The sequence below is a fragment of the Solanum dulcamara genome, chromosome 4 (genome assembly GCF_947179165.1).
Source record: "Solanum dulcamara chromosome 4, daSolDulc1.2, whole genome shotgun sequence".
NCBI classification, from domain to species: Eukaryota; Viridiplantae; Streptophyta; class Magnoliopsida; order Solanales; family Solanaceae; genus Solanum; species Solanum dulcamara.
In genome coordinates this window covers 47,998,243-48,021,802 of record NC_077240.1, presented here as the reverse complement: position 1 = coordinate 48,021,802, position 23,560 = coordinate 47,998,243, and positions in this window count along the sequence as shown.

The window sequence follows — 23,560 nt, the reverse complement described above, 5'->3', positions numbered from 1 at the left end:
ATTATTAATTATTCAATTAGATTGAGTTTTGTGTGTCGCTTGTCTTGGGTTGGCTTGCCTACTTAGGGGTTATAGTAGGCATTATCATGACCTAGAATATGGTCATTAAATAGTGGATCAAAGCTTAGGTTCATCGGTCTCACTATTATAAGAGATAGTGTCTAGTAGAGTCCCGCAGATCAGTATAATGATGTCTGTATCTAATCTTTGAGAGGCTATAGGACATTATTAGGAATTAATTCACTATTTTTGTTTTTGATCATGCATTAATGATGATGAACACGTCTAAATCCAATATTTGTTTCAATCTTTCTCATATAGCAAGGATGAGATCCAATCGGAGTGGACAAGGACCTCCTGCACCAATAGATAGAGCCCTATCTTGGTGTAAAGGTGATTCAGCCTATTCCTATGGTTTTTCAACACATGGAAGCGAGGTCGTTTATGACTGTGAAGGAGTAGAAGATGTTAGGGAGGTTTATCATATTGGGTCCTCCCATGTTCTCTAGTGTCGCGGGTGAGGATGCCCATGAGTTTTTGATTAGTTTCCTGGAGAGGTTGCATAACCTCGGATTGGTGGAGTCCCATGGGGTCGATTATACTACTTTCTAACTGAATGGACCAGCAAAGCAGTGGTGGAGATCTTATCTTAGCTGCAGACCAGCGAGATCGCCGCCCATGTCATGGACTCAGTTCTCTGAGTCCTTATAGAAGTATGTACCCCGCAGCTTAAGGGAAAGATTGAGAGATGAGTTTATATCACTGGTACAGGGATCGATGAAGGTCATAGAGTATGAGTCTCAGTTTCATGAGCTCTCTAGGTATGCTACCATGATAATGCCAATCAAGGAGGAGCGGGTATACTAATTTATTAGAGGGTTATCTATTCCCTTGAGGTTGCCTATAGAGAATATGGTTGAAGCGGGTAGTTCATTCTTACAGAGAGTAGACCATGCCCATACTATTGAGGCTATATGTCGTGAGGCCTATAGAGGCAGCGACAATAGGCCTCGTCGTCAGGGCAGTTTTAGCGAGCACTAGTCTCACGGTAGGGGTTCTTTTGGCAGAGGCCATCCATAACAGTATCCACCCAGTAAAATAGTATAGGCAGCCTTATAGCTTACCAATAGTGGATCAGCAGGTGTTGGAGGTCAGAGCAGCCAGACATCGGGTCAATCTTCTCGAGGTCAGAATTTTGGGTATTTGGGTGGTGTCTATTTAGGCTAAGCTGGGACATCACAGGGTGGTTTATTTAGAAGACCGTGTAATGAATATGGTATGATCGGTCACTTTATTAGGTAGTGTCCTACTATTAGCCACCGTAGATGCCAGATGCATCAGGGTTATCTGGTTCAGGGCCTTAGTCTAGACGCCTAAAGAGATTGTGCAGAGTGGTAGAGGTGAGTCTTAGGGTACTAAGGGTGGTCCCCAGGCAGGCCGGATTGGTGGTTGGGGTGGACGCAATCATATGTATGCCTTTATGGGTTGATCGGAGGCGGAGAAATCAGATGTCGTCATCACAGGTATGATCTCCATCTCTCAGCAGCCTGCCTATGCTTTATTTTATCGGGGGTCTACTTACTCATATGTGTCTTCTCTTTATTCTACTCAATGGGATGATTTATATGAGCCATTACCTGTGCCTATGTGTGTAGCTATCCCCGTAGGTGATTCTTTAGTAGTGGATCGAGTGTATCAATCCTGTGTGGTGACTATGGTAGGTTATGATACTAGAGAAGACCTGATTATGCTAGATATGGTAGACTTTGATTTGATTCAAGGCATGGACTGGTTGTCTACTCATCATGCGGTTTTGAATTTCTTCTCCAAGACTGTTACTTTGTGTATGCCCGGCATCCCTACGGTCGTGTGTTCAAGTACAGTTAGCCATGTACCGTGTGATATGATTTCCTTCCTTAGGGCTCAATAGTTAGTGGGGAAGGGTGTCTAGCCTATTTTGATTATGTACGTGACACTAGTGCTGACACTCTTTCTATTGATTTGGTTCCATTGGTCCGAGAGTTCCCTGATGTATTTCCTATCGATTAACTTGGTCTCCCTTCTGAGTGCGACATTGATTTTGGCATTGATGTTGAGCTGGGTACATAACCAGTCTCTATTCAACCGTATCGGATGGCTCAAGTTGAGTTGAGAGAGCTTAAGGTATAGCTCCAAGACCTCTTGGGTAAGGGTTTTATCACTCTCATTATATCTCATTGGGGTGCTCCTATGCTGTTTGTAAAGAAAAGAATGGTACCTTACGTATGTGCATTGATTACAGACACCTAAATAAGGTGACCATCAAGAATAGGTACCTAATGCCACGGATTGCTGATCTATTTGACCAGATCCAGGGTGCATCCTTGTTCTCTAAGATAGACTTGAGGTCAGGGTATCACCAGTTAAGGATTAGGGAGTCAGATATCCCTAAGACTGCTTTTAAAACTCGATACAGGCACTATGAGTTCTTAGTCATATCTTTTGGGTTGACTAATTCCCCCGCAATATTTATGGATTTGATGAATTGTGTGTTTAGGCCCCATTTGGACTTTTTTTCAGTGTATTCATTAATGACATTCTAGTCTACTCCGGGAGTAGAGAGGAGCATGAGCAGCACTTGAGGATAGTATTTCAAATCTTGCGACATCAATAGTTGTATGCCAAATTCACTAAGTATGAATTTTGACTTGAGTCTGTGCTATTCCTGAGGCACGTGGTGTCCAAAGAAGGGATTATGGTAGATCCAGCAAAGGTAGCAGCAGTTTGCAATTGGGGTAGGCCCACTTCTCCTAACGAGGTTCATAGTTTTTGTCGGGTTGGCAGGGTATTACAGGCAGTTTGTTGAGGGGTTCTCTTCTATTGCAGAACTTTTGACCAGATTGACTCTGAAAAATGTTCTTTTCCTGTGGTCTGACAAGTGTGAGGCGAGCTTCCTGAAGCTCAAAGCCTTGTTGACCTCAGCTCCAATTCTTACTCCTATTGTCGAGGGACATGGATTTACAATGTATTATGAGGCCTCAGTTGTTGGATTGGGTTAAATTCTGATGCAGCATAGTAGAGTTATTGCGTATGCTTCCAGGCAGCTGAAGGTGCATGAACGGAACTACCCCACACATGATTTAGAGTTGGCAGTGGTAGTTTTCGCATGGAAGATTTGGAGGCATTACTTGTATGTATCCCATTTTGAGATCTACACTAACCACCATAGTCTTCAGTACATATTCAGCCAGAAAGACCTTAATTTGAGACAGTGCAGGGGTTGGAGTTACTGAAGGACTATGATGTCACTATTCTCTATCACCCGAGCAAGGTAAATATGGTAGCAGATGCTTTGAATGGAAGGAAGTGAGCATAGGGAGTTTGGCATTCTTATCAGTTGAGAAGCGACCTCTAGCTTTAAATATTCACTCCTTAGCTAACCAGATAGTTCTCCTTGATATTTCTGAGTTCGATAAGGTACTTGTTTGTGTAGAGGCTAGGTCTTCCTTGATGGAGCAGATTTGGGAATAGCCATTTGAGGACCCACAGCTGAGGGTGGTGATTTATGATAAGGTACTCAGTGGGGAAGATAGTAATGCGAACTTTAATTCGGAGGGCATTTTGAGGATTAAGGGTCATATCTGTGTTCCTAGAGTTGGAGATCTACTCAGGCTCATCCTTGATAAGGCCCATTATGCCAGATATTCCATTCATCCTGGTGCAGCAAAGATGTATCGTGACCTACAGAAGCATTACTGGTGGTGTGGGATGAAGCAGGACATTGTAGCTTTTGTGGCTATGTACTTGAACTATAGGCAGGTCAAGTTTGAGTATCAAAGGCTAGGAGGTTTGACCCAGTGACTACCCATTCCAAAATGAAAGTGGGAGCAGATAGCTATGGCTTTTGTAGTTGGTTTACCATGTACCTTCTAAGGTTTTGATTCTATTTAGATAATTGTATATCAACTGACTAAGTCTGCTCACTTCTTACCGGTCCAGACTACCTACACTTCACAAAAGTTGGCTCAAATCTATATCCGAGAGCTAGTCCGATTGCATGGGGTGCTGTATTTATCATTTTTGACCATGGTACTCAGTTTACTTCACATTTTTGGAGGTTTATTCATATGGAGTTCAGTACCCGAGTTGATCTTAGCACAAATTTCCACCCTCAAACCGATGGTCAGTCAAAAAGGACTATTCAGGTCTTAGAAGACATTTTGCGGGCCTGTGTTATTGATTTTAGAGGTTAGTGGGATTAGTCCTTGGCTTTGGCAGAGCTCGCTTATAATAATAGCTACCATTTGAGCATTGTGATGGCTCACTTTGAGGCATTGTATGGTAGGAGATGTCGTTCCCCAGTAGGCTGGTTTGATGCTTTTGAGGTTAGGCCTTGGGGCACTAATTTGTTGCGTGACTCGATGGATAGAGTTTGTATGAAACAGGAAAGGCTTTGTACTTCCCAGAGAAGGTAGAAGATTTATGCTGATCGAAGTATTCGTCCTTTGGAGTTTATGGTTGGAGACTGGGTATTCCTGCGAGTGTCTCCCATAAAGGGCCATTGTTTATTGGTCCTTTTGAGATCTTGAGACGGGTAGGGGAGGTAGCTTATGAGTTATCCTTTCCCCTAGAACTATCAGGTGTTCACCCTATGTTTCATGTGTCTATGCTACGGCGGTACAGCTCTGATGAGGCTCACATACTTTAGTGGGATTCAGTTCAGTTTGATGAGTCCTTAGCCTTCGAGGAGGAGCTTTTAACTATTTTGGACAGACAGGTTAGGAAGTTGAGGTCAAAGGAGATTCCATCTATGAAAGTCCAGTGGAGCCACCAACCGATCGAGGAAGCTACTTGGGAGACCGAGCAGGACATGCGGACCCGATATCCTAATTTTTTTCAACCACCAGTTACCTCTCTCTCTTGACTTTTGAGGATGAAAATCCTTTTAGTATTGGATGTTGTAATGATCTCTAAGATCATTTTTATGCTTTTATGTGTTTTTACCATTTTAAACCTTCCCATAGTTTCTTAATAGCCCTAATATGATGTCGGGATAGGTGGCATTCTCCATAGGGTGTCCGTTTGAGTTTTGGAAGTGGTTGGCCATTTTAGAGGCTTAAGGTTTGATAGAGTTGACTTTGGTCAAAATCTGGAGATTCGGACATCGTGTGAGAATTCTGACGGTTTCATCAGCTTTGGAAGGTCCATTTTGGTCTAGCAGGAAGGTTGGTTTGGGTTTTCGCTTTAAGGTTGAGCCTAGTTTGACTTTGGCCAACTTTTTGAGTAAACGCGCTCGGATAAAAATTTTGTCAGTAAGGTTAGCTTCGGGATGCCATTTTCAGTTGGTGTAAGCTCCTAGGAGAATTTGGGAAGTTCCTATTCAAAATAGAAATAGAGAATGAAAGTGCAGAAAGATGCAAAAAAATAGCACCAGGAACCAACCACGGAAGGCCATCAAGAGCCATGAAATGCAGTACTCCCTATGGTGATCCTCCGTGGTGGTGATTCAGAGGCTCAATCCTGCAGGCATGGATCACAAAGGTGGAACACGGACCATTGTGATCACCACGCACTGTAAAGACCTCCGTGATGAGCCATCCTCAAAGTCCTCAAAAAACATTCCAAGGCACAGGCGACGAACAACCACCACAGCTCATGGAGCATTTCACAGACCATGTAGTAATCCGTGGAGGGAACCTTTGTAGGCCTTCTGCAGGACCTGCACCATGGCCACTCTTCATAGGCCGTGATGCGTTGCACGGACTGTTAAATCCCCCGTGAAGAAACTTCAGAGTTTACCCAGCAGGCCCTTTTTTTGAGATTTTTCCAAGTCCCTTACCACGGGACACCACCACGAGCCGTGGTGAGCACCACGAACCATGAAGGGGTCCGTGAAGCCAGTTTTGGCCAAAATTTTAAAGGGCATTTTGCTCTTTTCCTTGTGTTTTAACACAAAATGAGGTCATTTTGTAGGCAAAATTTCACCTATCTATAAGACCCAAAGTCCTCCTATTCTCATTTACTCTTCCTCAGCTTCTAAGATGCAAACCCTAACTCCTCAAGTTTTCTCAAGTCTCTCTCTCGTCTTTAAGAAAGGGGTCTAGGGTATTACTCCAAGAAGGTCAAGTTTGATCATCCCTCACATATTTGCCATTGTTTATTCATACACTTCTCGAATATCTTGTGGGTTGAGATTGTTGATGTGTTCTTTGATATTTTGATAGAGTGACATCATTGGAGGTGGACCGAAAAGGAAAGACTCAAATTTAATGGTTCAAATACGGTTTTGGCTTTGAGGTAGGTTATGGGTAATTTTTGTTAGACTTGGTTTGGCTAGAATTGATATATCTTGAGTAGTAGTGTATGCTTAGGTTGGTGATTTAGATGTTGTGATACATTGAGAAATTTAGAATCGATGATCATCGATAGTGACTAGTTCGGGTTTTAGTTGTTGGATCCTTAGTCTAAGTGATATCTTGCCTTGGTTATAACTTTTAGAATACTTAGATATTGCTCCTAGGTGATTTGAACTTAGGATACCGATTGTTGAATTATTTGGTTCGGTTGGTGTCACGCCCTGAGAGGGTACCCTAGAAGTGATCGGCACTCGAAGACAATTGCTGGTCCCCAAGCGAACCACTTGGTCCAATCACACATCCATTCAATATCAATCAACCAGCGGAAGTTTAAAATAAATAAATAATTTAGTGGGCAACTCAAATCATCAATCTAACTCAAAGAATAAAGGCCATGGGCCAACAAATCGAACTCCAATCTATGTCGTTAAAAATAGTTTGACAAGAATAATTCAAAGAAAGAAAATACTCAATCGACCCATCACTATCTAGTCTATGAAGCCTATATCACTACTATCTAATTGGTGCCAATGACATGTTCATGGCTAACTCGACGCAAGAATGACATAAGCGGTGTCCTCCAAATGTAGGGAAGGATCACCAATACGCTGAGTGTGTATAGATCCTCAATGGTGCTCCTATTGATGATCTCTTAAACTTGTCTCTACATCATGAAACAATGCATGCCCAAATGGACGTCAGTACATGAAATGTACGAGTATGTAATATGGCAGAATGAAACATACCTCAAGGAAGAACAACGTTGGTTCAAATATCTCAAATCAGAAAGATAAGAGAGATTCAATCAAAGTGTCATAAGTCTAAAGTAAGAATACAATTTTTAGACAAAGACCAATCATATACCATACAATTCAATCCAATCATGTACAATACAGTTCAATCAAATCATATACAATTTGATCCAATCCAATCATACACTATCCGATCACATATCATTTAATCCAATCCATCACATATCACCTAATCCGATCAAATCATACATAATCAAATCACATATCATCCAATCCAATCCAACCATGTATATTCTGATTCAATCCAATCCAAGCATATGCAATCAACTCCACCATAAATTCAAAGGACTCAATTCAATAGATATGCAAATTAAGTTATGCAATGTTTTACAATTCAACTCAATCATCTACAATCACAATCAAACCAATCATATCAAGCACAATCCATTTAATTGGGAGTTTCTCTAACAGACAACTATCACCATATGAGCGAGTGATAGTACAATAAGCCGATGTTATTGCCACATCCGTTCATACCTTGCTAGGGTAAGAACGAATTAATAATCATGGATCCATAACCAATCAAGTCCTATCATGTCAGGACAATAATTTAGGAAACATCCAACTTTAACGGTTCAATCCTCTCCTTGTTTGGCGACGTAGTTTATTGGTTCGAGTATGGACTATACTCTTACCCAATTCGGTGCTCGATACTCCTCCCAAGACTCAATATGCTCATATCTATCAAGTGAGTAAAATACTCAAAATACTCATTTAGTCTCATTGGACTCTTTCAAATCAACTCATTTAGTCTTATTGGACTCTTTTCAAAACTCAAATCAAATCTGGCCTCATTGGACCTTCTTTCAAATCAACTCATCTCAAATCATCAAACTCTTCTCTTTAAAATTGATACAATCTCAACTCAATCTCAAAAATCGACATTTTAAAGTAAAAATGCTCAACTCATTTATACTCAAAATACTCATGTTCAAAAATGAGAATTTAAGAGACTTTTTCAAACTCCATTTATGCTTAAACTCTTTCTAAATCAAGAATGAAAATAATCACTCTTTAAACTCAAAATAGTGTATAAATAGTTTATGCAAAAATGTTCATAAATCATTTATTTAAAACTCCTTCTCGGAAGATCATTTATTTTCAAAATGTTCATAAGACTCCAATCAAATCAAATCATGCAAATCACATATAGCGCCAGCAAGATTTTTGCCCAGTTTTCCAGATTTTGAAGAGGGGTAACTTGGGCATTTTCCCTAAACATATATACCCTAACATAGAATGTTTTGGGATCATTTTTTTCAGCCTTCTCACCTCCCAAAACCCTAATCTTCATCCCCTCTTCTCTTCCAAACATCTCCAACAAGATTTGCCCTCAAAAGCTCAAGGATTCAAGCTTCCCATTGAAGACCCAACAAAAAGGTTTCTTTAAAATCTACTCTAAGGTATGTAAGACTAACTTAAAATATGGATTGAGTTCTTCCATATGCCCATAGATGTGATGGATGGAAGTTGTGAAATATTTGAACCTTCTATGAATGTTTCTTGAATTTGTTTTGTATATAAATTCATATATTAATAATGTTCTTGAGTTGAGTTTGTTGAGATTATGGATTCATGTATTCATTCACATGAAACCAAGATGAGATTTTCTTTTTGGTCATAATTTGTCTTGAGGTTGAGATTGATGGTTTTTATGTATAATAAAAATAATATTATTTTTTATAGTGAAATGAGGTATTCATTTACATGAGTTTGATAAAAATTGATTTTTAGTTATATGAGAATTTTGGGATAGTTATGAATGTGAAGGGCATAAAAAGAAACGAAACCTTGGTAGAGTTAGAATGTCCTTTTATCTCTATAAATTGAACATAGAATTAAATAAGGATTTTGGAGTAGATGTTTAATGATGATGTGATGATGATGTTTGGTGATGATGTGAATAATGATGTGAATGATGATGTGAATGATGATATTTGACGATGATGTGAATGAAGAGGTTATATTGATAAGGATGTTGTGTGATGAAGTGGATTGGAGTCTAATGTGATTATGTGCTATAGTGGCGCATCGCGCCACTGCAGTGCCAAGCCAAAATGGGCTTAAAACCATGCACACCTAATAGTGGCGCGTCGCGCCAAGGACCAAACTACTGAGGCTATTTTCTGGCGCTGTAGTGGCGCCGGATGCCACTGGAGCGCCAAGCCTAAATTCCTGGAGTGGTCGCCCAGGCCTAAAATTCCTGCAGTACTAGTCTGTAGTAAAATGGTCATACTTTTTGACTCCAAACTCCAAAAATTACAAACTTGGTGGCATTGGAAAAAAGACTCAAAGAGATTTAATTTGGTAGGTCGTTATCCACCCATTTCATTAAATTCTAGGAGATATACTCGTTTGAAGTTGACCCTTATACTAACTCATTCAAAAACTTAATCGATCGGAATTCTTTAGACTCAGTTTGGTGTTAGAGATCCCTTATGACCCCTAAACATATCAAACACACTTCAAATACTTAGGAATTAATCCTAACTCATATATAAAATTACAAGTTCTTTGGTTCGAGTCTACACACACGTGAAGAAATATTTGAGTCTTTGCAGAAACAAATTTTGGGGTGTTACAGTTGGCCACTTATTATGATTTTTGGCTTATGCTCATGCCTTGGTTGCTTATAATTTTGAAATGTTGGGCCCGAGGCCTTGCTTTTGTTATGCTGGTATCTCAGGTGAGTAATTTTTTGGTTGTTTATGAGTTGAGGTTATGGCTGAGAGTACATGACTTGTTGGGTTTACTTGATTATTGTATCATCTTCCCGTACCTTTTTCCCTGAGATTATAGATTTTATGCTTCTTTCTTGTTGTTATTAGTATCATCGTGCTACTTATTATGTATTTTATTCTTTTTGAGGTTGATCAGCCTATGATGCTTATAGAGTACCCCGTGTTTTGGTAGTCATAGCACTTCTGCATCTTTTTGGATACAGCTCCTAGTTTGAGCCACCCTTATCGCGCGCTTGATTATCTATAGCAGTGCTAGTTCCAGATCGTAGTGAGCTCTTAGTATTCATAGACTTGCTACACTTCCTCTTTCGCTCTAACACGTATTTTGTATTTTGGGTAGTCAGATCTATATTGTATAGTTACATATTGTCAGCTTTTGTACTTAGTAGCTCCTGTATCGGTGATACCAGGTCCGGAGTTTGGTCTAGTGTCAGTACATCCTTTCATTTTGGTCACTACCAGGCCTTTTGTATATTTTGTATCGTATTTACATATCTATACCATGACCCCACTTTTATTTGGTTATCTTCTTTTTCTTCCGCCTTCTTATGTCATTAATTATTCAATTAGATTGAGTTTAGTCTTTTTCTTGTCTTGGATTGGCTTGCTTACTAGGGGTTTATGGTAGGCGTCATCATGACCAAAATCTGGTCGTGACAAATATCTTAAAACATAAGGAAAACCATGGAAACATTAAAACATCATAATCATTGTACAATGCATCAAAATATCATTATCATAAGAACTTTACAACTTTCTTTAACTGGTGTGGGATAGGACTTTAACCGATACTTAAGACCATATGACCAATTACATGGAATCCGATGATCCCCACATCTTAAAAGGGAAGGCTACCTTCCCAGGGCATACTCCATTCTGGTACTCTCTTTAACTGTGTTATATCTATCCATTACCTTCGCCATATTGGCATCTTTGAACCTACGCGGCCAATATAGGTAGCGACTAAAGGTTGCTGCTAGGATTCTCTTGTGTAGCTACAATGGCTACCGGACTGAACCCCACCTTAAATTCCTTTCAATGCTAAGTCTTTATCCCAATGAAACTTTCATCAAAACATAATCATTAACATCATTCAGAAAGATAATAAGAAATATCAATCTATCTTTATAAAATAACATAAGAGTATCTCATCTATCAACTTCATCATAATAACATCACAAGAATAGATCATTAACTTGATTGATTCATAAAGAATAAATAAATTTGTTGATAATTGTCCTTATCACCTCTTTAACTTGATTGTGCAAGAATTATCCTTATTGCACAAGAACTTCTTTTCTTATAGCATTATTGAAACACCATTCATAACTTTCTTTGCTTGAAGCATCTTTAAACATCATTCATAAAGCTTTTATTGAAATAACTTGAAAACCATGATCATACCTCATAAATCATACTTGAAACTAGCATATAGCATAGGTCTTTGAAATTCATCTTGAAATCATACAATGTAATGTGAATTATGAATAATTAAGCTAATAGCATTGAAATATATCATAATTAAGAAGACTCAATGCAAATCATGAAATTAGGGCTTTTAGAAGAAGATATCATAAGAGATTTAAGAAGAAATCTTTGAGATTCCATGAATGAAAAGGCTCAAGGATGAATTTTCACATACCTTTGATCTAGGAAGCCCTAATTTTACTCTTGATTGGAGAATGTGGTCTATTTCACGATCCATAGTGGGCTTCGTAAATACCACCTGGTGCCAAAAAGTTGAGTTTTCTGGGGAAACTTCCTTTGTAACTCATTTTTTGGCTTTTTCAATTTCTGGGATCTTACATTTTGGGCTTGCTATCCAGTGGATGTGTATCATTAGGATATAGATGCATCACTATACGTGAAATTGTATTGCACTCCATTGCATTATACATCTTTTACCATTTCTGAAGCGTGTTTACCCCTGATATTCCCATGATTTATACTATTGAATGGTGTGGTTTGACTGAGACTTGATTTGTACTATTGATGATATATATATATATATATATATATATATTCTTTTATTATTAGAACTATTAAACTGTGCTGATTTCTATCCATGTTTTAGTTTGAGGAGTTCAGTTGGTATGACAAGAGTAATTGCATTTTGTTAGTATCAGGACCCAACCTAGGTCCTAGTCATAATATGGCGATTAAAATCCCAAGGGACTCCAACTAAGCCTCTTAGCGTAACATTCATGAGCATACATAAGGTAAATGAAATAAACAAACAAACAAGAATCAATGATATAGAAGCATAGTCTCAAATAGAGCATAAGTCTCAAAACGACAGAATGACATCATAGACTCCATAATATCTAACATGCCTCTACTACTATATGGGGGCGTGAGACAATCTCCTAGCTTACCCAAAATAAAGTGTAAACAAATTCTTATACTTGTAAGAATTAAATATCTCATCCTCGAAAGATGAGGACTCACCATAATAAGCTAATAGCAAAACTCTAACAACAAGTGGGAGGAGGATGAATGTGATCGTCGGCCCCTACATTATGATACAATATAGGAAAAAAGTATGTGTTAGTACATGAAATGCACTAAGTATGTGAGAATATGCATGAATAATAAATATGGGACATAATCAATATGAATCATGGATGCAAGACCAATATCATTAAAAGCATGAGTAAACATGAAAAATATTAAAATATTTATCTCATTGGTCAATGCATCAAAACTTAACTTACATATGTGGGAGATAACCGTAACTGACATTAGAGGTATTACATGGAATTTGATGATACCCACATCAAGAAGAGGGGAGGATACTTGCCAAGGTATGCTCCATCTAATTAATATCATGATGTGTTATATGTGGATCCACTAGGTAGGCCATATTGGCAAATCCTATGATGGTAACGTAGTTTAATAGACTACAGGGTACTACTAGGGCTTAGGTCGATCCCTCACCACAAAGTTCACTCAGTGCTAAGTATATAAACCCACAGAATACATATCATAATTAAAATCATAAAGCATACTTGCATAAATCATAAGTTTTTTATAATCATACTTCATAAATATGTTCATAGGAATAGCTCATTAAGGATTTCAAGTCACCTTTCCATTATGGTCTTAAGTCGCCCTTTTTCATTAAGGTCTTAAATCACCATGAAGGGTCTTGAGTCACCCTTCCATTGAATTCTTCATCATGCAATGTGGGTGTAGGCCTTCCATCATTACACATACTTTATCATATAAACATCATTAGTTAGGGTCTTAGGTCACCTTCCTCATTAAGGATCCTAAGTCACCCCTTGCATGCACCTTCTTGAAAAATCATCATTCATAATCTTCTTTGTATAAATCATCTTTAAATTCATTCATAAATCTTTCATAGATTATAACTTGAAAATCATGATCATATCTGATAAACCATACTTGAAACTAGCATAAAGCATGGGTCATTAAAATTTAACTTGAAAATAGGTAACATGATGTGAATTATGCATAATTAAGCTACTAACATTGCAGAATATCATAATTGAAAAGACCCAATGCAAATATGAAATTAGGGATTTTAATTGAATAAACCATAAGAGAATTGAGGATAAATTATTGGTATTCCATCAGTGAAAGGTACCCGTGGATGAAGTCCCACAACCTTAACCTTGATTCGCCCTAGATTGTAGAGATTAAAAGATTGACTTTGAACAACCCTTTTGAATTTACTTGAGAGAGAAGAAAACCTTGAGAGAAGACCTGGGAGAGAACACTTTGGGGTTTTGGAAGTTATGGAAAGAATGAGAGAGTTAGAATATATTAGGGTAGTTAATAGATATGAACTTAGTCCCAAAAACCATCCATATTCTTTAATGAAGTATTGGGGAAATAAAAAAATAACTCCTACTTAAAACTGAATCCGAAATCAAAATGGACCATTACCACGGTCTGCGATCCCCTCCGTGGTGAGGGATTTGAGATTTTCCTCAAGGGGTTTGGGAAGGCTACCCACTACAAAAACCACCATAACCTGACATAGGCACCATGGTCCGTGGTGGTAGACATGGTCATGAGATTTTGAGAGTTGTAATAAGGGTTGCAAGAGTTTCTCCATGGAGACCTTCATGGTCCATGGAGGACATTACAATCCATGAAAGTGGGTCATTGAAGTGATCCTGATAAGAGCCTACAGAGATGTCCACTACGGAAGACTTAACGATCTATGGTGTGGACCACAACTCGTGGTGGTCCTTCGTGGTCATCACATCTAGAACTAATTAGTTGGGCATGGACCACGGCTGTGTAGGGACCAAAGGCCATGTAGGGCCCATGGTTCTCTTCACGGCCTATGGTGGATCCTATGAAGACTATCTGGTGCAAAAATTTGAAATTTTCTTAGATTTCACCTTTTGTTCCTCATATTCCGATTTCCCAACTTTCGGGGTCTTATAATATCTCCACCTTGGGAATATTCATCCTCTAATGGGACTCAAGCTAGTATGAATGGAATAGGAAAGGAACATAATAGCCCAATATGAATGTAAAACATCTCAATAATTCATAAAATATTAAATCTTTAATCTCAAGCACAAAATAACTTTAAAACTTATTTCATGAACATGAATGCATATGAAAGCATGAGAACAACTAAAATGCATGATTTGAGATGATTGGATCATGAAGGAACTGAATACCTCAACTAGGCACCGAAGGAAAGAGATGACGATATCAGGACATCATATCGGCTTCGGCCTCCCATGTAGCACCCTCAACCTCTTGATTCCTCCATATCACTTTAATAGAAGCTATTTCTTTTTTCTCAACTTTCTAACTTCCCGGACCAAGATCTCAACTGAAGCTTCTTCATAAGAAAAACTCTCCTTAACCTCAATGATTTCCAATTGCACAATGGAGCTAGGATTACCAACAAACTTCCTCAATAATGACACATCAACACCGGATGCATCGATGCCAACTCCAAAGGCAAATCCAACTCATAATCCACCTGACCAATTCGTCTTAAAATATGATATGGGCCAACATAGCGGGGACATAGCTTCCCTTGCTTACCAAATGCATCGCACCCTTCATGGGTGAAATTTTCAAATAAACATATCATTAACCTCAAATTCAAGTTTCCTTCTTCTCACATCTGAATAAGATTTTTGCCGTGTAAGTTCTCGAAAGTTGGAAAGTTCTAAAACTAGGAACAAAGGATGAAATCGCAGAAAAATACAGAAACTAACACCGGGTGATGATCACAGAAGGCCATCATGGGTTGTGAAATGCACCACGAACCGTGATGAGCAACCATGGTGGAGATGCAGAGACTCATACCTGTAGACAAAGGACCACGAACCATAATGACCTCCATGGTAACCCCTCCCCTAAGGACCCAGGAAACTTTCCAAGGCAAGGACCATAGATGACCACCACATGTTGTGGAGCTCTTCACAGACCGTGGTGTATTTCCATGGTGGTCACTCTGCAGGCCTCCTACAGGACTTGTACCACTACCACGTTTCACGGGCTATGATGCCCTCCACATACCATAAAAAGTCTCATTAGAGGAAGTTCAGAGACCTTCCCTGCAACCCCATGATTTTTCCCTCCAAGTCAATCATCATGGGAAACTACCACGGGCCATAGTGAGCACTACGGATCGTGATGGGTCCTTCATGAAGCCAGTCCAGCCATAATTTTAAAAGGGTATTTTGGCCTTTTCCTATATTTTATAAACAAAGTGAGGTCGTTTTTATAAACAAAGTGAGGTGATTTTGAGGGTTGAATTTACCTATATAAAGGACCCTAAACCTTCTAAAGCCCCCATTCCTCACATTCCCTCAAACAAAAATCCTAACCTCTCAAGTTCTTCTCAAGTGTTCCTCTCCATTAAGAAAGCTAGGGTTTCATTCCAAGAATATCAAGTCTCCATTATTTTCAAGCTTGCATTAGGGATTCATTCCCCAAGGTATGTGGGCCTTATTCAAGGGTTCTTCCACCCATGGAGCCCGAATGTTTTTACCAACTTAATAGTTCAATTTCAAATGGTGAAATCCTATGGGTTTCTATATAGTGATTCCAAATGCATGGAATATTGTTTATTTAAAGTTTATTTATCTATCATAGTCTATATTGACTCTTAATTGCATGAAATTGATGATTTTATTAAAGGTCCTCATATGAAGGCATAAAAGGGTTTTAAGGTATTTTGTGGGTTGTTCAAAGATATCTAAATTAATGTATTTCATTACTCTCATGCATGCTAGCATTGTTTTAAATGATTTAAAGGTTGAATGAATAGAACCCACCAAGTTTTACTATCTTCTCAATGAAGTTTGAATTGAAAGCTTTGACTCCAAATGAATATTTATGAAAGCAAATCTATGAATAAAGGGAGTCTCAAGAAATGAAAGAATGATAAAATGATTATGAAATGATGTATTCCACTTGTGAAAGGCCAATTCTCACTTGTGTGAATCCAATGAAAGTTTTTATGAGCTATTCTACCGAATGATGTTCTGATGATCTAAAGATATATAAATGATATGTTCTTACTATATGAACTATTCTGTGGGATTGACTTAGCATTGAATGGGGGCATTGAGGTGGGATTCAGTAAGAGAATCCTAGTAGCAAACCCTTGCCTCATAAACTATGCACCAACATAGGAGCCCTTGTAGGATTAGTCTAGTAGATCTACAAATAGCTCTTAAAGTTAAAGTTAAAGAAATGAATGAAGTTGAAAGAGCTCTGCCCGGCAAGTAATATCTCTGTGCCAATGTAAGGGGTTATGTTATATTTTATGTAATAGCTCACATGGTCTTAATGTCGGTTATGGTCATCTTCCCAAAAATGAATGTTTCAAATGTTAATTACATGATTGATTACGCATGCATTACACTACGTTTTGTACTATATTAATGTTCAAATGTTTCTTTAATGTCCATGAATGGCTACATACTTAGTACATTCAAATTACTAAAGCATACTCTATTGCCTTCATGGTATCACCAAGTAGGGACTGGCGTTTCTTTGCATTCACCTCCACGTGGCTAGTTTGTAGGCTACTACCTTGGTGAGTTCCCATATTTTGGGAATAACATCCTTTACTTTCTAACTTTATTATGTAAAGACTTTTGGCACACTTATCACGACACTTATTTATATTAATTATGAGGGTGAACTAGGGACATATCTTAGCCCCCGCCAAGTCTAAAGTAGTAGAGGTATTATTGGACAAATAGACTATGTTGATATGGCTAATTACTCTTAACTATATTGTTTTCCCTTAGTCCCATTTTTACTTTTCACCTCTACTTATTCTTGAATATCATTGCCTATAAAATCCATGAGAATGTCAAGAGGCTTGGGTGAGGTACCTCTGAGTGTCTCATTTGTCGTGTCGCATCTAGGACCTAGACTTGGGTTGTGACATGCCAGCTTTGGGCCATATTCAATCTTTCTCTAATGAGTCTAACTTTTTCCATATCCTGAAATACCAACTCGGATTCTATCAAAGCGACTTCATCTACTTCAAACCAACCAATAGGGGATCTACACCGCCAAACATAGGAAGCTTAAAGTGGACCCATCTCAATGCTTGAGTAGTAACTGTTATTATAAGCAAACTTTATTAATGAGAAATGATCATACCAATTTCCTTTAAAATCAATCATGTATGCTCTAAACATATCCTCTAATGTCTAAATGGTACACTCGGCCTGACCATCTATTTGTGGGTGAAAAGTTGTACTAAACTTCACTTGGTTCCAGGACCCTTTTGGAAAGATCTCCAAAACTGAGATGTAAACTGAGTACCTCTATTTGAAATGATACACAATGGAATACCATGAAGCTTAACCAACTCTCGGATTTACAATCTAGCATAACCATCAGCTTAATATGAAGTCTTAATTAGGAGAAAATAAGCCGACTTAGTCATTCAGTCGACAATCATCCAAATAGAGACATGTTGCCTATGGGTACGAGGCAAACCTGTAATGAAGTCCATATTTAAGGCTTCTCACTTCCAATTAGGAATCTCAATGTCTTGAGTCAAACCTCCCGGATTTTTATGCTCAAATTTCACTTGTTGACAATTGGAACACTTAGTCACAAACTCCGTAATATCCATCTTCATGCCATTTGATCTTGGGCGTATTTATGTAACCAATAGAAAATAAAACCCATAATTCATATCAAGTGGAGAGCAAATTCCTAGAGTTTAATTTATATTTTAGCATATTTGTGTATTTTTGTAACCAACCAACATGATTAGACACTTTCAAGGCAAACTGAGGAAAAATGGACATTCAAAACATGGTCGGATTGAAAGTGGATCTCTAAGGAGAAGTTGGGAACAAATGCAGAGAAAATACATTATTTTGGAGTGTGTCAGCGTAGCGCACTGAATTTCAGTGATTTAATTCCAACACTTGAAATTTATTTGACGTAACAGAGTGGTGCGCATCAGGTCCATGTCGCGGGCCTAGTTCTGTATAGAACAAATTTTTACCGGCTCAGATACTGTAAAATTGCATTAAACTAAACCAAGTCCACATTGCGGACTTCAGTGCAGTTACATTAACTCTGCATTTTTAGTGTCTATAAATAGCACCTTAATATATTTTATAATAGATCTAGATCAGATTGTCACATTTGGACTAAAGGAGACGAAGGAAGAACTACTTTCAGGTGATACTTTCTTTTTTTCTTTCAATTGAATTCGACTTTTTATGCTATTAATGATTGATGTAATTATGTTACAAACTATGAGTGGCTAAATCCCCTTGTTCTTGGGTTGTAGCCACAAGATAAAGGTTTATATCTTATTTGCTTTGATTGAAAATGGGTTTTTGTATGTAATTACTCCTATATTCTTGTTTTGATTATTTTAATGCTTGATCACCATTAGAACAAATTTGTTGTCCACACGGAACTCGGAAGATGGAAAGGGAATATAACACTAGAATATATGAAGCATGTTTTTCCTAGAATTGCCTAAACCAATTCATGTATAGAATGACTGTGACATATATCTATACACCATATTTAGTTATTAAATAGGATGATATAATTAATACATTTTTTTTGGTTCATGCTTATCCCCGCTGAATGATGTAGTTAAGCTGTCAACAAACGTAGAAAATTAGAGGTCGAAAGATCATAATTGTAAAATCAACTCTGTAAATTAGTAATCGAAAGATCCATTGGATACAAAAGTAAAGGATGTTAGACTGGAAATCTATAAGCGCTACAACCCTAGGATAATTCCTTAAATTGATACAATTTCTCTAATATATTTGAGTTATTTTCTTATATCATTTTTAGTATAATTATTTTAGATATAAATGAACTCAACTCTTTGCAAACACACATGAATAATTTGATTCATTGAAAAGCTAAACAATGCCTAATTAAACTTTCCTGTGGGTTTGATATCCGACACTTAAAAAGAGTCACTATATTACTTTTGAGACCGCGTACACTTGCGTGTGCGTTTGGACACAACACCATTCCACCTATATACTTCCCTCAAATATCGATACATTTTTGTAGAATCAGGATGAATGGAATACCGCAAGCTATGAGCTTCGGAAAATATCATATCTTTCAGGCCATCAACATTCGAAACACACAAACGGCCTTGATATCTCAAAATACCATTTTTTCCTTGGGAGAAAGCCTCAATGGCTTTTTTGAAAACCATTTTCCTCAATTCGACCAAAGTGGGATCACTATCTTGTTTTGCCTCTACATCCGCCATAATAGATATTCAGAATCATTTTGCACAACAACAACACCATCCTCGAAATCGACCAATCGAACACCTAAATGGGATAATTTGTGCACATCCCGAACTAGTTCCCTCGTTTCATCCTCAATATGGGAAACATTATTCATGGATAATCTACTAAGGGCATCGGTAATCACACTTTCCTTACCTGGATGGTATAACACACTCATACCATAATCCTTTAATAACTCAAACCATCTTCTTTGTCGAAGGTACAAGTCCTTCTGAGTGAACACATAGTTCAAACTCTTGTGATCAGTGGAAACATCCACATGGACAACATAAAGATAGTGTCTCCATAATTTCAAAGCAAATACCACCGTCGACAACTCCAAGTCATGCGTCAGGTAATTCTTCTCATGTGCCTTGAGTTACCTTGAAGCATAAGCTATCATCTTACCATTTTGTATTAGCACAAAACCAAGACCAACTCATGAATCATCACAATACACAACGAACCAATTGGAACCTTCTAGTAGAGTCAACACCGTAACAGAGGTAAGTCTATCCATCAACTCTTGGAAGCTTTTCTCACATGCATAGGACCATTGGAATTTCACTTTTTTTAGTCAAAGAAGTCAAGGGTAATGAAATGGAAGACAAACCTTCCACAAACCATCTATAATAACTGGCTAAGCCCAAGAAACTTCGAATGTCAGAAGGAGTTAATCATTTAGGCCAATTCTTAACCACCTCAGTCTTCTTAGGATCAACCACAATGCTTTCTCTAGAAATAATGTGACCAAGAAACACAACTGACCTTAGCCAAAATTCACATTTACTAAACTTTGCATACAACTAACGGTCCTTGAGAATTTGCAACACAATCCTCAAATGATTGGCATGCTCTTCCTCACTCCGAGAGTAGATCAAAATATCATCAATGAAGATAATCACAAACATATCCAAGTATTTCTTAAACACCATGTTCATCAAATCTATAAAAGCTACAGGGGAAATTTTTACTCCAAAAGACATAACCAAAAATTTAAAGTGACCATACCGAGTTTTAAAGGTCGTCTTTGGAATGTCACACTCCCTCACTAGGAGTTGATGACAATCTGATCGAAGATCAATCTTTGAAAAGTATCTTGCTCCTTAAAGTTGATCAAACAAGTCATCAATCCTTGGAATGGGATACTTATTCTTAATTATGATCTTGTTCAATTGCCAATAATGAATACACATTCGAAAAGAACCATCCTTCTTTCTGACAAAGAGAACCAGAGCAACCCATGGAAAGATGTTCGCTCTAATAAAACTTTTATCTAGCAAATCCTTTAACTAATCCTTTAAATCTTTCAATTTTGTTGGAGCCATTCGGTAAAGAGAAATAGAGATAGGCTATGTATCGAGTAGGAGATCGATACCGAAGTCTATTTTCCTTTCGGGGGGAATACTTGGGAGATCTTCGAGAAAAACTTTTGAAAACTCATTAACAACTGAAACTGACTCGAGTAGGAACTTCAGAATTAGTATCTCTAACCTAAACTAGATGATAAATGTAACCTTAAGATAACATTTTCCAAGCTTTAAGGCATGAGATGAATTTACCCTTAAACAAAAAATTACTACCTTTCCATTCTAGGACTGGCTCATTAGGAAACTGAAACTTAACTATAGGGGTTCTATAAAATATAGAGGAATAACATGCATGAAACCAATGCATACCAAGAATAATATCAAAATTGGTCATATCAAGCTCTCTACAATATCTACGGAGATGACTTTATGAAAACTAAAACTGGATATTTCTATAGACTCTTTTAGCCACAACTGAATCACCAACCAGAGTATAGATCAAAAAAGGTTCTAACATGATCTCGGGACTAACAATGAACCTCATAGCAAGATAAAGAGTTATAAATGATAGAGTAGAACCCTGATCTAATAACACATAAACATCAAACTCAAAGACTTTCAACATACCCGTGAACACATCAGGAGACTCCTCAACTTCTTGCCTAGCTTGAAGGGCATAGAACCTATTTTGGCGTGGGCCACCAACTTGTGGATTTTTTCTACCTTGAGTAGTTTGACCTTGAGGACACCCTTCTTTTCCCTTGTTAGGACACTCGAAAATCATATGACTCATCTTACCATATCCAAAGTATGCACCCATTCCAATCAAACATTTACCTCCATGATTTCTCCTATAATTTGGCACACTTAGGAGTAGATCCACTAACACCGCCTTGATCCTTAGATTGTGAGACCTTATATTTGTCAAACCTTTTCCCCTAAGCTTGTGAAGAACCTTGGCCTTGAAACTTTTTTCCTTGTCGAAAATGTTCATTACCACCATCGGATTTGTTGTGAGAAAATCTACCTTCATACTAAACCCTTTTGGACTCACTTGCACTTCTCTCCTTAAGTTTCTCTCATTTGATTTGCTCGGCATAGGTCATGAGCTTAGAGATGTCCATTTCTTTGATAAGCATGGATTTTTGACACTCTTTCATAACCAAGTCCGATACTCCATAAATAAACTTACTTATTTAGGCACGAGAGTCAGCTACCAAAGACGGAGCATATTTAGACATCTTAATGAACTTGAGGGAATATTCCTTCATACTCATGATGCCTTGCATAAGATTGATAAACTCCAACACCTTTGCTTCCCTTAACTCAAGTGGGAAAAAGTGATCAAGAAAGGCAACCTTGAATTCTTCCCAACCTATGGGACCCTCTTCAACCCTTTCCACTCTCTATTGAGTGTACTAAACTTGAGCGACACCTTTGAGTTGATAGGCCGCCAATTCAGCTTTCTCCTCCGAAGACACTCCCATAATCCCCATAATCTTATACAACTAATCAATAAAATCTTGGGGATCCTCATCAACCTTGAATCCATGAAATTGGGGAGGGTTCATCCTCATGAAGTCTATTAGTCTAAAGCCAGAGTAATCACATTTTGATGAGCTACCACCCCTCGATTCACTTAAGTGGTCAAAACTTGGGCTAACATCTGAAAAGCTGCTCGAAACTTCACATTAGAGACTTGCTCATTCACATGATCATTTAGAGCATGTTTTTCCTAATCAACAATATTCCTTTGAATAGGGTATCATCGTGGAGGCATGATTTTAAAATTGCAAAGAGAAAGCATTAAAGGAGGAAACGTTAGAGTTAAAATCTATAGCATGATAAAATCATGAAAGAAGTGAAGTGTTTCCTAAGACTCCTCACAGCCTCCTATTCATAGATGTGGTACGCTTCACACAAATGAACAAGAATCTACTTGAGGCAGCATGTTAGACTCCCTACGACACTTGAACCTTGCTTTAATACTAAGTTTATCACGACCTGATCTAGGGCCTAGTCATAACATAGTGATTAGAATCTCAGGAGACTCCAACCAAGACTCTTAGTATAATATTCATGAGCATACATAAGGTATATAAAATAAACAAATAATAATCAATTATACGAAAGCATAGTCTTAAATAGTACATAAGTCTCAAAATGAGAGAATGACAACATAGACTTCATAATATCTATCATGCCTCTACTACTATATGGGGGCATGAGACAATCTCCTAGCTCACCCAAAATAAAGTATAAAGAAAGTCTTAAACTCGTAAGAAGTAAATGTCTCATCCTCAGAACAAGAGGACTTACTAGAATAAGCTAATAGCAAAACTCTAACCATAAGTGAAAGGAGGATGAATGTGATCATCGGCTCCTACATTATGATACAGTGTAGGAAAAAAGTATGCATTAGTAAATGGTGTTATACCCCATACCTTTATGCTTCGGAGCATCTTCTTAAGCTTCTTGAAAGTTTTCCCGTGAACCATATTATCTATAACATGATTAATTAACTCTAAGGAAGGGAGGACGTGACGCCCCTTAAGAGTGATGGTTGGAAATAGGTCTATAAAGATTTGAAATGAGTTGGAG